The sequence below is a fragment of the Cynocephalus volans genome, chromosome 7 (genome assembly GCF_027409185.1).
Source record: "Cynocephalus volans isolate mCynVol1 chromosome 7, mCynVol1.pri, whole genome shotgun sequence".
NCBI lineage: Eukaryota > Metazoa > Chordata > Mammalia > Dermoptera > Cynocephalidae > Cynocephalus > Cynocephalus volans.
In genome coordinates, this window is record NC_084466.1 from 62,598,505 (window position 1) to 62,615,164 (window position 16,660).

Sequence of the window (16,660 nt, forward strand, 5' to 3'; positions counted from 1 at the left end):
GAGCCTGATGGAGGGAGTTCACCCCTCTTGCCCTTCCATCTTCTGCCGTGTAAGGACACAGCAGTCCTCCCCTCCAGAGGACACAGTGCTTGCGGTGCCATCTTGGAAGCAGAGACTGGATCTTCACCAGACAATGAATTAACCAGCACTTTGATCTTGGACTTTCCAGCCTCCAGAACTGTGAGAAATAAACTTCTATGATTTATAAATCATCTAGTTTCAGGTATTCTGTTACAGCAGCACAAAAGAACTAAGACAGCACCTAATTCTACCCATAGACCAACAATTCTCCTGTTATCTCTGCTTAAGTCTCTAGTGTTGTTTAAAAACTCTTCATACAGGAAAAGAGGGGAACCGATGGACATTGTGTGTTAATATGCTCCAGGTAATACACCAGGCGTCTAGAAACATGACTTTAGCAAATCCTCCCTACCATCTGTAAGGAAGGTATTTTTATTCTTATTATGTATGAACAGATTGAGTCTCAGAGAAATTAAATAATAATTTGTCCAAAATAATACAACCAGTGTGATAGTGGGAATTTAATTTTGACCCCCCCGGATTCTCTGACTCCAAAATCCACGCTAATTTCTTTTTTTTTAGTTTTTATTCTGTAGCCCAAATTTCAACTTGCGTATCCTCCCAGAGAAGCGAACATTTAGACACAATGGACCTCTTCTATCCAAAATCCAAGTAAATAAACCAGGCACAGAAAGAGAAACACAACGTAAGTGGGAGCCAAAAAATAAACAAATAAATAAAAATAGAAAGAAAGAAAGATACAATAATCACAATAATTCTTTAAACTTTCAAAAGAGGAGAATAGAACTGAGGCCACCAGAGATGGGAAAGGGGGGGGGGCAGTGGGAAATTGGTAAAGGGACACAAAAAACAATTACACTGTGTAATGTTGAATATACTAAGTATCCTGATTTCGGCATCACAGATTGCACACAGGTATCGATGTTCAACACTGTACCCCACAGATATGTACAATCAATTCTGTTTCAATAAAAATAAATAAATAAAATAAAATTCAAGTAAATACTTGGCCTCTCTGAAAATTGCTATTTTCCATAGAGGATCCCCCCAAAAAGCTCAATCTCTTGCAGAAAACAAGTTTAAATTCTTTGTCACATGTCAGATAAGTGCTAAGCTTTGATAAATGCCTAAAATGTTGATAGCAAATAGTACTGTTTGGTTTATGAATTTTTACTTCTCAAGCACTGTCATAAGTGTTATCATTTCTGAATTTTCATGTATTATCCTCACCTCTGGTAAAAGTAACATAGTGTTATTGCTGCCATTCTAGAAGTGAAAACAAAACAAAACGAGACAATGAGTTACCAAAAATGTATGTGATTTGTCTATATGCACACAATAAATTATCGAAAAGTGGACTGGCTCTGGAATCTAAATTTCCCAATTCCTGGTACCATCTACATTCTTTTAGAGTGACATCTCTTTCTAGGATATTTTATGAACATAAATTGAAGCAGAGAAACTTCCTGTTTTGAAAATATAATTTGCCATAAGGTTTAATCATTTGACCAAAAAAAAATAATGATTTTACTATATTGCCCTAGAATGGTACTGTTCATGTTCAAAATTTTTAGGATTAGGATTGCATCTATGTTGGGACTTCATTTTCCTATATAAATATGCTTTTGTTCGCTCCACTGATCTCCCTCCTAATTTTTATAGCCTTATTTACTTTACATAGTTTCTTCCAACAGGGACTTTGGGCTGGAGACTAAGACCTGTATGCAATGGTTGCAGTTGTTGGGAGGCATCTGCTAAAAGTGAAGCAACTCAGGACATGCCCAGAGGACCTTCACAGACAGCTCACCCTCTCAGGGCAGTGGCTGGGAGCAGTTCCCCAGGGGCCCAGATCATATTACTCAGTATCATAATGGCTAAGTTGCACCATCTCAACAAAAAAAACAAGGAAGGGAAAACAACACGAAACACAAGGGTAGAACCTACAAAGGGAATGCAGTGAATCTGAACATAGATGTGGGGATTCACATTGCTGAGAATCTGATAATTCAAGTCATAAAGATAACAGGGATGCTTTGGCTAGTTTTTATTATTTTTTTCATCGTCTTGCACAGATTTGCAATTTTTTGAAAAAAATCTAGGATAAGATAAGAGAAAATACTAACCTTGGTCTTCTGCACAATGACGTGAGAACTAATAAGTATTAAAGTAGGAAGATGATTTTGCAATGTAAGAATGAAGAAATCCATTTTAGATGCTGCTAAGAAATTAGCCCTGTGCACGTGACCACCCGTGTGGTAGGCACAGCCACAGCCACCACTTGGTGAGTGTCAGTCTTCTCCAATAAACTATAAGCTCCATGGGGCAAAACCAAGGACTGTGTATGTCCTGTTGAACATCAGTCCCCTGGGACGTAGTAAGTTCTCATTGTTAAATGAATTATAATGAATGAATGAGCTATAATGTTGTCTAGAAAAATATATGTAATTAAAGTATTCAGGTCATTTTTATTTTCTTTGTGGTAGTCTCTAAATTTTTCTTTTTACAATAAGTATTTGTCATTTTTTCAAAGCATTAAAAAATTCATTTCAAAAAGAAGAAATAGAAATGTATATGCTACTTTAGGCCCAAAGGAGAAAACACTTCTTGGCTCAAACTTAAAGAAAACAATTTGCATAAAGATCTTCTACCATTATTATCTCTTTGTATCATGGGAACCCCAAATCTGAGAGGGCACTCACATAGTGTTTTCCTATTCCAAAGAACTCACCTGGGCCAAAAGGTAGAAACATCAGTTTATTAGACTTATGGGAGGTGCGGTGGCAGCTGGCCAGCTGGAAATCCACACCGCCATGGGGTACATACAACAGTTATGTAGTAAACAGATCAAAGTAGAGGTGTAAATCATTTGCATGCTTCTGTGCCCCTCACCCAGCTCAGAGTGTGGGAGATCTGGCTGAGTAGATAAGTTTATCTACTTGCTACTCTCGTGGCACCAGAGTACTTTACCAACAGCATGCTAATTAACTTAAGGTCCCTGCTTCCTCCAGTCTTCTGTTTGTCTTAAAGGAGATGTGCCTTTCCTTGAGTAACTATCTTGGTCAGGAGTAGTTTCCCAGGGGGCAGGGGGAGCTGTGGTATGCACATGGAGGAGGAATAGGTCTATGTCCAGCATTTACCCTATGCTCTAGAAAAAGAGAGAGAGAGAGAGACCACTTGGCTAGAAGGTTAGAACAGCAACTCTACCTTTATCCCAAGTGCTCTATTCATTATTGTAGGGGAGACTCCAGTCTAAAATTTTTATACCCTATCCACCAGGAGATCCAGGAGACAGTAAGGTCCTCATGCTGACCTAGTAGACAACTTAATGAGGCAGTCCAATGGAGAGTTGCATTAGTCAGAGTTCTCCAGAGAAACAGAACCAATAGGAGATAATATGTAAAAACAGTGATAGAAATATACAGAGATATACAAAGAGATATATTATAAGGAATGGTCTCACAAGGTTATGGAGGCTGGCAAGTCCCAAAATCTGCATGGTGAGTCAGCAAGCTGGAGACCCAGGAGATCCAAAGGTGTAGCTCAGGTTTGAAGGGAGAAAAAATTTGATGTCCCAGTCCAAAGGCAGTCAGGCAGGAAGAATTTCCTCTTGCTTGTGGGAGGAAGTACTAGTCCATTCCTGTTGCTTATAACAAATACTTGAAACAGTGATTTGTAAAGAAAACAAAATTTACTGCTTACAGTTTCTGAGGCTGGGAAGTCTAAAGTCAATATGGTGGTGGCAACAGTGACTCGGGTCTCACATTGCAAGATGGTGGAAGCAGACAGAGAGAAAGACAGACTCTCTTCTTTTAAAGCCCTTAGAACCATGCTCCAAACCACCATTTTTAATCCATTCACTACCACATGGTCTTACAATCCAATCACCTCTTCAAGGCTCCACCTTTCAATTACCATAATAGGATTTCCTACCCTCTTAACAGTCAGAGTAGGGACTAAGTTTCTCATACATAAAACTTGGGGAACACAATTCAAGCTTCAGGGAGTTTTGGGGAGACATAATTCAATCCACTACAGAGGGTCAGCCTTTTTGTTCTATTTAGGCCTTCGACTGCCTAGATGAGGCCCACCCACATTAGAGAAAGTATATGGACTGAATATTTGTGTCCTCCCAAAATTCATACGTTGAAATCCTAACTCCCAGGCTGTGGTATTAGGAAGTGGAGCCTTCTGGAGGTGATTAGGTCATGAGGGTGGAGCCCTCATGAATGGGATTAGAGCCCTTATAAAAGAGAACTCAGAGGTCTCTTTTCTTTCTACCATGTGAGGATACAAGAAGTTGGGAGTCTGTAACCCTGGAGAGAGCCCTCACCAGAACTCCACCAGGCTGGCACCCTGACCTCGGACATTCAGTCTCCAGAACTGTGAGAAATAAATTTCTGCTGTTTATTAGCCACCTAGTCTATGATACTTTGTTATAGCAGAAGACAGAAGGCAATCTACTTTACTCAGTCTACAGATTTAAATGTTAATCTCATCTAAAAACACCCACACAGAAACACCCAGAATAATATTTGACCAAATATATGGGCACTCTATGCCCCTGTCAAGCTGACACATAAAATTAGTCATTATAGGAGTCACTTCAAGGGCTGGAGCCTCCATTTCTACCCATGGGGCAAGGTAAAGGTGAGTCAAAGAGCTTGAGAAACTGTCTTTTTTCTTTTCTTATGTTGCCCAGGGTTCCTAACTGCAAGCAACAGAAACCAAATCTGGTTAACTTATGCAAAAATGTGTCTGTTGGAAGGATATCAGGTCACTAACAACATAGACAGGAGGGATAGAGGAACATGATTTGAAAATAGCAGGTACCCAGGGAATTTAGGCAGTAGAAACTAGCTTGTCAAGCCTCTACCATCACCAGATTACACATAGCCACCACCACTGGACACCAAAGCCATAGAGCTGCCATTGCTAAACCACTGCCATGGCTGTGAATTGAATCTCATCATTTTTCTGCCTCTGCATCAATCATTCAAGGGTTGAAGTCCCCAGTGGGAGTGTCTGATTGAACCAAGCAAGTCCTGTGCCTTCATCCTGAAGCCAAAGGGATGGCAGAGGAAGCATCATCTTTCCATTCCGGCTTCTTTAGTGGGAGGTAGGGACCTGCCTCCCACCTGTGCTACCACAGTGAGGGATTCCCCAGAACAAGGAAATGGATTCAGATGCTAGGAAGCCAAAAGTGGCAATTGTGCGTTGCAGTCCTGTTAGAACTGATCTGCCATTCCTGCGTTTGGTCAGTGCTTAGAATAAAGTGGACTCAAGGCAAACAGGCCAATTAGTAAGCTAGGCACAGGAATTATAATCCTGTGCAGGAAGCAACATCTGAGAAAGGGCAGTTTGCTTGCTTTTAGAGGGCCTTAGTGTTTGCGTCCCAAGCAGAAATTTTGGAAAGAGTCCCTTAATCAATTAGTCTCCTGAAAAGTATAGTGTACATTGGTTATGCACCTGGTATGGGATGTAGAAAAGAACAACTCTTGCAAGATAAATAGGCCTTCAGCTTCCACTCCCTTTACCTTCACACTATGTTCACTCAGCAGGAGAGAAAAAGGAGGAAACTGTCAGAAGCTGGCCCCTTGCTCTGTCTGGAGTTTGTTTCTCATTACTTCTTGTGCTTTCTGGGCTTTCTCTCTCCCTGTGCCCACAGGTCCAAGCCCCTGGATCAAACATGGATATAGAACAAAGCTGATGTGGATTGAGCCACTAACCACACTCAGTAAACTCTCTCTGTGGGAAAGGTCTTCACATGCTTGGAAGCCAGAGCCCTTTGAAAATCTAATGAAAGATATAGTCCCTCCCCTTGAAAAATTCATGCCTTCTGTCAAAAGATAAAATTTCAACAAATTTAGTTAAATGATCTAATTGGCTTTTATCTGTGATTCATGAATTCGGAAGCATCCCCTCTAAAAATAGAGAGGTCTACATGAGGCATGGCAGGACAGTTGGTTTTCATAAGATAGCTTAAGCAGGAACAAGGAAACAGCATAATACAAAAAGTGGATTGGTTAACATCAGGTTACTTCAAATTACTTTCCTTGGAAAGGTTAAAATGGTGGGGACCTTCTTATCATGCCAGCTAAAGCTGGCTTGTTTGGAGAATGGGCTATTATCTCTCTCTCCTGATTTCTCAGAAGGTCAGAAGGTTATTTAACTTAGTTTCAGTTTGTTGATAGAAACTTTTGCATGAGTGACTCCATTTTGGTTTGGTCTGCTGGGCCCTAGGGCTGGTCATCTCAAATCAATGTCCTTCTGTAAATTTTATTGAATGCTTAACAAAACAGAAAAATTTTGCAAAACTCTGGGGACTTTATAAGCTTCCTAAAACTCAAAGCAATCTAAGAAACCCAGATTAAGAATTTGTGCTCTAAGATTAAGAAAAGAACACCCTCCATGAATATTTTTTCCTTCTCTTACCTTTAGGGTCAAAGTATAAAATCTGGAGGAAAAGCCACCTTTGTGCAGGAGACTCTGGACTTGATCAACCACCTTCTACCAGACAAGAGTCCTCACAATGGAACTTCCTCTTCCTTTATCAATACTCCAAGGCAGTCATTCACTTCTTTGCTGTCCTTCAACTGTTCAAGTGTAATAAACTTTTAAAATTCTCTGAATATTGTAATGCATTTCAATAAAGTAGAATGGCTAGTCTATTAGAGTAGAATTGGCCCCCCATTCTCCTCATCACCAGGCCTCAAGCTCTCAGATGGACTCTGGATTCATCTCTTGCCTCACATTTCAGTTCAGTGGGTTGGCAAGTTCTATCAATTCTTCTTTTAGAATGTTGCAGGAATCTGGCACCTAATTTCCATTTTTTCCCTGCTGCTCTCATTCAGGACTACTATAATCTCATACCTGGATACTTACAATAAACTTTTAACTACAGTCTCTCCATTTTCATCTTCATCCAACCCCTTTTGTACAATAGAAGATTAATCTTCCCCAGAATATCAGTTTCATCAAATTGATGCCTTCATCAAAGCCCATACCACTGTTTACAGAACAAAGTTATAACTCTGCAGTCGAACCCTGTGATAGTTTTGTACTGACTTAATTTAGCTAATCTGGAACTGCATTTCTCCAATTCCTTTCCCTGAAAAGTTCCAGGCTAGAGCTGCCCAAAGAGAAATTTGCTCGGTATCTGGAAGGCAGGAGTGAAGGAGCAGCTGTTTTTGATACTCTGGATATCGGAATAGGCCCAGCTGCGGCAGCTCACACACAGCACAGTGGGTCTTCTGGCTGGCCTGCAGGTCCTCCAGCTCCTGCCAGACATCATCTTTCAGCTTCTCCAAGTCCAGAGCCACGTGTATGTGCAGCTCCAAAGCAAAGGGCATCAGTTCTCCTGCACATCACCCCTGTCCCTGAGGCTGGAGGTGATGAGACACTAATGTGAGTCCAGAGTGTTCTTGAGGGTTTCAGTCCTCATGGGTTCCCATTTGTTCTGAGCCTTTCCTGTTTCCCATCAAGCTTTTCTTCCTAACTGCCAGCATCTGACCTGTGGAGATTTCAGGCCCACCATCAGAATCAGAAGCAACAGCCTAGCATGGATCTCTCCACCAGCCCCACGATTGCATCAGTGCTAACCCCTGTAATAAACCACTCTTAATGGTTTTCTGCTTTGCTGATTAAATGCTGTCTGATGCCTGGCCCACCTCGTTTCCTTCTTAACCTTTCCACAGACATCCATCTGGCACTCCAAGCAGTTTAGCCAATTAATTACCTCAAGCATGTTATGTGAGCTCCTCCTGGGCGCCATTGCCATGGCCTTGTCTTCTGCCAACTCCTCTAAGTCAACTGAATTCTACCTACCCTACAAGGTCCAACTCAAGTCCTCCCTGCAGTCCACTTCAATCCCAGATGACCTTGTCCTCCCAGGGACTAGAGTGGGGCTTCCCACTTTTTATCATTAGGGTGAGACATGAGCCCCAGGATCAAAAGGATTACTATCTCAGCACCAATGATTCATTTTCATCCAATTGGAAAGTCTGGTGCAGATCTCTTTTCTGTAATAGTAAGTTGGAATTTAAATTGCCTTGCAGTTATAAGAGGCAGTGTTGCACAGTGACCCAGCATAGACTTTGGAGCAAATAAGTTCTGAATTTAAATCCCTAAACATTGCTTACAAGGGGAAATCCAGGTGCAAATTACTTAGACTTTCTTTCTTCCTTCCTTCCTTCCTTCCTTCCTTCCTTCCTTCCTTCCTTCCTTCCTTCCTTCCTTCCTTTCTTTCTTTCTTTTTTGCTGGCTGACTAGTATGGAGATCCAAACCCTTGACCTTAGTGTCTTAATACTGCACTCTAACCAACTGGGCTAACCGGTCAGCCCTTATTACGTAGATTTTCTAAGCCTCAGTTTCCACAGCCGTAAAGAGAAATAATCATGTCTACTTCACTGGGGTGCTTATAGGGAGTTAATTAGATAATATGGAGCAAGCATGCAATGCCTTTCATATAAAATTGCTAATAAATGTTTGCTATAATAGTTATTGTACATATTTATTGAGTATTCCAACATAAGAGCCATTAATGAACTATTTGTTAAACACTTACCTTGGGTTTGGGCACTAGACTAACCACTTTCCATAACATCTCATTTGATTTTTCCAACAGCACTATACCGTAGATACCTAAAATATTTAATTTATGCATGAGGACATTCCAATGCAGAGTAACAGCATGCTGGGAAACACTCAGGCTGTTTCCTTTGCTTAACAGAACCTTTGACCCTGCCCCGCCCCTTATCTTTGTAATTATATCCTGCTGACCAGAATGCAATGCTAGGTGTGGCCAAGAGGACCCAGACCAAGGAAGCTGTTTAAAATGAGTCACATAAATGTGTGGGAAGAAACGTGGTTTTTCCATACAGTAGAAAGGCTGTTGATGACCATGTTATGGGTTGCCAAAAAAAGATATTGAAGCCCTAACTCCCAGTACCTGTGAACGTGACCTTATGTAGAAATAGGGTCTTTATAGATGATCAACTTAAGATGAGGTCACTAGGGTGCACCCTACTCCAATATGACAGATGTCCTTATAAAAAATGAAATTTAGACAACAGAGACAGGCACACATAGAGGGAAAGATGATGTAGAGACATGAGAAGGATGCCATCTACAATCCAAGGACCTCCTGAGGCCACCAGAAGCTAGGAGAGAGGCATGGGACAGATTCTCCCTCGCTGCTTTCAGACTTCTAGTCTCCAGATTTGTGAGACAATAAATTTCCAGTTTTAAGCCACCCAGTTTGTGATGCTTTGTTACAGAAGTCCCAGGAAACTAATTCAACTCTCCTAGTCATCTTTCCAAACCAGGAGCCTCTCCACATAGCTAGAGCTCTCCTAGGACCCTGTGCCCCTGACTTTTGGAAAGGAAAAAGAACTGATCATTTTAGGGGGCACCAGACTCTGTATTAGGTGCTTGGCATTCCTCATCCCATTTAATCCTTAGACAGCCCAAGGAGGGATTCATGACCACCCCCATTTCAGAGATGAACAAATGCAGATGAAGAGATGCTAAATAATTGCCCAGGATAAGTGGTGGTGACATTCAAACCCATGTCGAGCTCCAAAGCCAAGCTCTTTCCATTATTTCATCCCGCCTCCCCTTCATGAAATAGTAGACAATTCAACCTTCCAAATGTTCCTGTCCTCTGACCTGTCTCACCTCCACTTCTGCTCCCAAAGGAGACCCTCAGTGTTTCAAGAAGGAACTGAGAGGTAGAGTGTTCTCTTAATAACACTCAGCCTGACCCCCTGGTACCTAGACTCATACACTTCCCTACCTTACAGAGATATTCAAGGAAATCTCAGCTAATTAGACTGATTGTAGAGAATGTCAAAAAGCAATTGAAAAAAAGGATTTACAGGATGTCTTTAAAGTTGCAATTTTATTACTTTCATGTGTACATGAAATATAAAGTAGGCCAACAAAGTGCTGCTTGGAGGAGAATCCTTGGGGGATCTGCTTTAATGAATAAGTAAGTATGTTTTTGAAATCAGCTCTCCATTGTTTATGTAAATTTCCATGTGAGCTTCAAAGTAGTTGCTTTCTTATTCATGAAAAGAATTTCCCTCTATTGTCTTGCTTGCCGTGTTGGGGAGATGGTAGTTATTGAGCTCTTGGCTCAGGAAAGATCACTGATGCAGAATCACCTATCAGAGCCAAGGTCAAAGAGTAGAGGTAGACACTGTCAGGCCCAGCCCCGGTAGCACCCCAGACACAGCGAGGTCAGGTAAAGTGGGTATCCTTGGATCCCCAGAGGCTCAGTCATCAGCCCTACCTACGCGCCAACGAGTGCTTCACAGAAGAGCTCCTGACCTAATAGTGACTTTGCTATTAAAACCAGAGAACTGCTCTTTTTGCCCCATCACCATAAGAATGCAGACCATTCTCAGCAATGAGGCTGTCGACATTCCAGAAAATGTCAACATCACTTTGAAAGGAGGCACAGTTATAGTGAAGGGCCCCAGAGAAACCCTGCAGAGAGACTTCTATCACATCAATGTAGAGCTCAGTGTCCTTGTATAGAAAAAGAAGAGGCTCTGGGCTGACAAATAGTGGGGAGGTAGAAAGGCACGGGTCACTGTTCGCACCGTCTGCGGTCATGCACAGAAGTGACCGAGGGTGTTATCCTGGGCTTCTGTTACAAGATGAGGTCTGAGTATGCTCCCTTCTCTGTCAACATCAACATTATTCAGGAGGACAGGTTTCTTACTGAAATCCAAAATTTCTTGGGTGAAAAATACATCTGCAGGGTTCAAGTGAGGTCAGGTGTTGCATATTCACTCTCTCAAGCCCAGAAGGACGAGTTACTCCTTAAGGAAATGACCTTGAACTTGTTTCAAATCCAGCTGCTTTGATCCAGCAAGCCACAACAGTTAAAAACAACGATATCTGAAAATTTGGGGATGATATCTGTCTCTGAAAAAAGAACAGTTCAGCACGCTGATGATGAGTAAGAGCTAAGAGCTGTCCAGCTACAGAGACAAGCTATGGGATGATTCCCAAGACACACTTGTAAATTTTAATGATGGAATAAAAGACCTATTGATTTGGGACTTTTCCTTATACTGATTATCCTTTCCAACTACTTGGCAAGTAAATAGTTCAGGAATAAAACAATAAATAAATAAAACCAGAGAGATGCTCAGGTTGATGTATTGGCAGGCTTGGGCCCAGGGTCCTGCATGTGTCTCTTGACCCTAAACAAACTTGGTGTCATTCACCACTTGTGCTCGATCTTCTCTGCTTACCTCAGATCCATTCCAGTCTTATTCTTCTCCAACCTGCTTGATGCACCAGTGCTTAAAACTCTAAGGGGCCGAGCCTGTGGCGCACTCGGTAGAGTGCTGCGCTGGGAGCGCGGCGACGCTCCCGCCGCGGGTTCGGATCCTATATAAGGATGACCAGTGCACTCACTGGCTGAGTGCCGGTCACGAAAAAACGAAAAAAAAAAAAAAAAAAAAAAAAACTCTAAGAACGGCATCTTTGGACTCTCCGACTTTCTGGCTTCCATTTGAGTTCATCAACATTCGGGGTATTTATTGTCCCAGATTCCTCGACACTGGGCCAAGGTTTGGTAGTGGCTGCACTCCCCTATCAAAGGCCAGAGTTGCTTCTTGGAAGCTCCATTCCTACAGCCACATTCTTTGCCCAGTTCCTTTAGTCGTTGTCTGGCCTTGCCTCTCTAGGCTTAGAAGTGATAATAGCTTCCTGTCATTGCTGACTTGGGTCTTCCCCATCTCCTGCTGTAGCTCTGCCTACACCTTTGCAAACAGTCCCTTCATTAACTCTCTTTAAGTGTACCGTCTCCTTTCTGTTGGGATCCTGACTAACACTACTGTATCTCCAGCACCTCACATTTTGGCAACTCACAATAGGAGGCACTCGATCAATATTTGTTGGGGAAAAAAGGATGGATTGACGGATGGGGAATAGATCTTGCTTCTGCTTTAGGGTAATTCTGCTCTCCCTTCTCTCTCTTCCTAGCTCCTTCTTTTCCCTCATTCCTTTCTTAAGTTTTTTTGACTCTTCAGCCTTTGGTTTATGCTTTTGCATCCAAATTGTCCCCAAGAACTGAGAACTGAGAGGACAGTGGCTTAGCCACAATTACCATCACTCCCCCACCAAGACTAAAGTTTGAAACTTGTGACATCCAAAAGTCTAATTCCCTAAACCAGTGTTTGGATTCTGCCTAAAATGTCAGTGGAAAGTATGACAAACAGTTGTGAGATGGGAGACATCTGCGTGTGGAAGTCCGCGGACTGATAAATTAACAGTGCACTCCACTTGGCACAAATGGGCCACGACAGAGATAAAACGGGCTTGTGGACAGGAATTCTGGATTCATGCACACTGCGCCAGAGAGTTTCTCTTTTGGCATTTTAACATGCTGACCCACTGTGATGAAAGGCTGTCTCATTTACGGGTCCATAGTGAAATGCTAAAGGAGACAGAGATCAGCTGCTCCCAGCCCTTCTCTAGATAAGGCCACAAACGCCGAATCAGGGCATATGGACAGTAAAAGGTGACTGAAGATTAGCACACATAAAGTTATGCTTCTGGCCTGTACAGGGTCAATACTTGAGACATAGAGGACCGTTGTCTTAGCTGATAGAAATCTTCATCTCCGTTTCTTTTTATCCTAATGTTTTTTTAAAATGCCTTGTGTTTTCAAATGCCCCAGAGCAGGGGCATTTTCTGTGTCTTTTAGAAGAAAATCTCTATGAATATCAATCTCTTCGTATCTTGCTGTTTTTGTTCCACTTGATAGAAGTATTCATTGAGTGTCAGGGATATTCTCGGCCTTCCAGATGAACATGTCTGGGGATGGAGGGTCAGAAGGAGGACTATCTCTGGCCTGCCACACATTGCAGCAGGCACAGAGGTTGGGGACAGCAGTCAGCTGAGAGTGAATTCTGGCTCTGCCACTGTTCACTAGCAGGGTGACCTTCACCTTTCCATGTCTTGGTTTCCATATGACTACAGTGACAATAATCCCTACATCATAGCTTTGTCAGGAGGATTAAATCAGACAACGTGTGCCCAACACCTAGAATATTCCCTGACCCTTAGCAGGGCTTCAGTGAGTGGTGGCTGTAAGGACGGCTGGCTGCAAGGCCTCCCTGCTTTGGTCGACCACAAAGAATATCAGGATAGAGCATGATGAAACGAATCACTTTTGTTTCCCCATCCAGACAAAAGAAGTCCCCTGGCTCTCGCTGGGTGTGAGGCAGCCAAAGCAGAATAAGTACTAAGAACCCCCTTTGTCCCGACTGAGGCCTCATTTGTCAGACACAAATGCTGCTCCGGCAGTCCTGGATGCCTGTGCCACTGTCACAAATCTGTTTGGGTTGGAGTAGCACCAGTTCACCACTGTGATGCGTCCAAGCTCCCAGGCTGCCCGAGCGCAGCTGTGAACTCATTCAGAGTGGCCCTGCATACAGAGTTCTTGCAGCCTTGGGCTTTGAATTGGGAGAATCAGCAATTAATTTTGATGATCTTGCCCTCTCTAGGTCGAGGTTTCCCAGGGGCCCTGGCCTGTCAATGGGTAGGATGACTTCTGGAGAGACTTCCTGGGTTCCAGGAACAAGCATTACTGGTGTTGGAAGGAAGCGGACCTGGTGGTACTCCTTCTTGGGTGCTCTTCAGGGCCCGTGCATTGTGCACATGGGCTGGGGGAAGCCACTGCTTTTGCTTTGTAAGTTGTTAGACAGAAAAAAAAGGGGGACTTTTAACAGGACTTGATAGATGAGTTCATTCTGAACAGTTCCTCATTCTGAACCGCAAACTCGAAGACAAGGACAACTTGGAGTTAACTCCTGGGGCAGAGCTTCAAGCCTGGGTACTAGTGTGTGGACCTGGGTGGCCCAGGCTTCACATGGGAGAGCCTCATGGTCGCACGCATCCCCCTCAGGCAGCTGGTGCCTCCACTCTCCTACCTGGCGTGGGGAAGATCAGCAGAAAGGAACCATGAACCTACAGAACTTGACTCCACGTGAACTCACAAAATTGTTTTTTGAATTTCAATTTTTATTTTATTTTATTTTTTTATATTTATATTTATTTTTTATTTGTAGTAAAGTACATATAACATAAACCTTACCATCTTAACTATTTCAAGTGCACATTTCAATAGTGTTTTTAATATATATATACACTGCTGTGCAACCGATCTCCAGAACTCTCTTCATCTTGCAAAACTGGAACTCTGTACCCATTAAACAATTACTCCCCAGCCCCTGGCGACCACCCTTCTACTTCCTGTCTCTATGAATTTGACTCCTCTAGGTACCTCAGATAATTGGAATCATACAGTTATTGTCTTTTTGTGACTGGCTTATTTCATTTAGCATAAAGTCCTCAAAGTTCACCTACACGTAGTATGTGTCAGAATCTCCTTCCTTTTTAAGGCTGAGTAATATGATGAACTGTCTTTTTAAGTTGCAGTTTTATTAAGGATCCTTTGAACACGAGAGAGGGCAGGGCTGACCTTTTTAGAGTTTGAAGTTTTCATAAAGCCTACGCAGACTGAAGCTTTGTGTGGATCTCCATCACCCGTATTCAATGTCCACTGTCGTGTGTTGCCAGCCAGCCGATCAATAAAGTTTTATCACTGACTGTGTAGAGAGACTTGTGTTGTGCCCCTACTTTGTACCAGGTTCTGTAGAAGACCAGGCTTTGCATTCAGGGGAGAGGGAGACCTAACCGCAACACAGGTCTGACACTTGTGAGTGCGGAGATCCTGGGCGATCACTTCACTGTTGTGAATATGGTATTTCTGAGGTGCGATGGAGATGATATTCTCTACTCTCCCTAGTTCGGGTGGGGATTAAATGAGAGAATATATATTAAAGCACCAAGCATGGTACCTGGTAAATTCTCAACAAGTGGATGTTAAGTCTTAGGACAAAGCAAATTAAAGACGAGATTCCTCCCTTTACCAAATATAGCACCCAGACAGACAGGTGGTTCTTTGACTTTTTGGGGGGGTTGGGAATCCTCTGAGAGTCACATGCATGCATACACAACATGACATTGAATTTCTGGGAATTCTTGAATCTTGTGATGTCTGTTCATGGACTTTACACACAAAATCAGGGACCTGGGATTGAGATGGCAGAAGAGAAAACACTCCTAGCAAACGTAGATCACGTTTTGCATCGGTGAATAATTAAGGGACAGAGTCCTGCCTAGTGCTGAAGAGACACTAATAGAGAATAATACAGACAGCTAAAGAGTCGGGTAAAGCCAATAAGAAATATTACATGGATATTCAGCAGTTTCCCAAGAACTCAGTGTTTACTTTCTCTTACACCATGAGTTGATCACCAGTCTTAAGATTTCTGGTTCACCTCATGGTAGTTACATGTGTAAATACTTATTTGTGTTTGTCTCGTGGTTTGGTTGATTCAATTTCTGGTAAATCCTTTGTGCATTCTTCCTCATGCTGTATGCTCTGAATAGCCGATCTGTTGCTGAGGGCCTCTCCCAGGGCCCCACAAACACAACCCTTTTGATGAGACTATGAGTGAAAATCACTATGGGAATTGTTTTCAACTTTCAGTTATACCTCAGTCCTGTAGGATGGAGTCTGCTCTCAACTGATTTAAAGCCACTCCATATATGTCTCTATGGAAGCTGATATGGTTTGAATGTGCCCCCAAAGTTCATGTATTGGAAACTTAATCCCCACTGTAACGGTATTTAGAGGAGGGGCCTTTAAGAAGTGATTACACCAAGAGGGCTCCACCTTCAAGACGGGGTTAATGCTGTTATCGAGGAAGCAGATTAGTTGTGCTGGAGTGGGTTTCTCATACAAAGGATGAATTCAGCCCAATTTCCTCTCTCTGACTTTAGTGCTTGCTTCCCTTCTTCTCTTCCACCCTTCCACCATGGGATGACTCTCACCAGCTGGCAAAGCCGTGCTCTTGGACTTGCCAGCCTCTAGAACCACGAGCCAAATAAACTTTTCTTTATAAATTACCCAGTCTGTGGTATTCTGTTACAGCAGCAGCAGACTAAGATAGAAGTTTAGCACAGCATGAACAAACATAGCCTCGTATCTCAAGGGAAGATTTTTTTAAGGGCTCAGATGACTTAGCCCTGAAATCCAACAACCATACTTTTCCTCATGGAGTTCTCTGTCTAAAACATAAGACCAGGGAAAACAATGCAGGGAACCATCCCAGTTTTCTACCTCCCTGCCACTCTGGACCACTCTCCAGCCAGTCCAGGGCATGGGCATCCAGTAGGCAGTTATGCAAGTATTAGTGGTCTTTCTGAGCCCTCTTTCACTGGCACCACACCAACTGCTATTACAGATACCATTTCTGCACTCTCCCCTCTGTGGCCTGGTGTGAGCACTTTACTAAATTTCAGTATTTCTTGTCATCATTGCTGCAAGGGTGGCATGAAAGATTTATAGGGTAACAAAAAGCCTCTTGTCTAAGCAGATGGGGGAAAAATATAGAGTCTAATCTTCTAATTGCCTAGGAACTGGCAGGTTACCTTGTTCACCAATTATAGAGCCTTTGATTTAAGTCAAATAACAAATCTATTCAATCTGATACCTTAGAATGGTTTCAGTAACCATACTGTTATAAA